Genomic DNA, 540 nt, shown 5'->3' on the forward strand with positions numbered 1-540 from the left:
GCCACATCAACCTGATCAGTGTTTGATTGTTTGTTGTGTCTTGTTGCTTTTCTTCTTTTCTCTCTCCTCTATCCACTCACCCCAACCAGCTTGTTTTTTCTTTATAATATTAATAACAGTAAGGTCTAGATCTTAGTTTTTAAAGTGTCCCGAGACGACTTTTGTTGTGGTTTGGTGCTGTACAAATAAAACTGAAATGCTCTGAATTGAACAGAACCAGGCGGACATGCCGCTTTAAAAACCTGATGACAACGATGTGCACGCTCACTGCCATCTTAGTGTGCACCCCCAGTTATGTCACCATTCTACATAGGTTTCTGCATCTGGATGACACCTCTTCTTCTTCACCCCTTTTTTTCAAAGCTGCATCACAGCTAACATCTGGCCAGTGGGACAGACAGCCCGGGCCACTGTTTCATGAGGAGGCTGTAAGAATCAGCATACGTAAATCCAGGTTCATGTTTGAGTGTGTGGCCCGATGTGGCCTGACATGACCTCATGTGGCCCGATGTGGCCCGATGTGGGCCCAAATGAGCCCCT

At 45.9% G+C, this 540-nt stretch overlaps 1 protein-coding gene across 1 annotated transcript in view; it reads left to right on the forward strand.

Annotated features, from left to right (window-relative positions):
* Positions 1 to 540, forward strand: part of LOC109952741 (myelin and lymphocyte protein-like) — a 10018-nt gene that overhangs the window by 2587 nt on the left and 6891 nt on the right. The gene's annotated exons all lie outside the window — the stretch shown is intronic.

The sequence above is a fragment of the Monopterus albus genome, unplaced genomic scaffold (genome assembly GCF_001952655.1).
Source record: "Monopterus albus unplaced genomic scaffold, M_albus_1.0 scaffold490.1, whole genome shotgun sequence".
In the NCBI taxonomy this organism is placed as follows: Eukaryota; Metazoa; Chordata; class Actinopteri; order Synbranchiformes; family Synbranchidae; genus Monopterus; species Monopterus albus.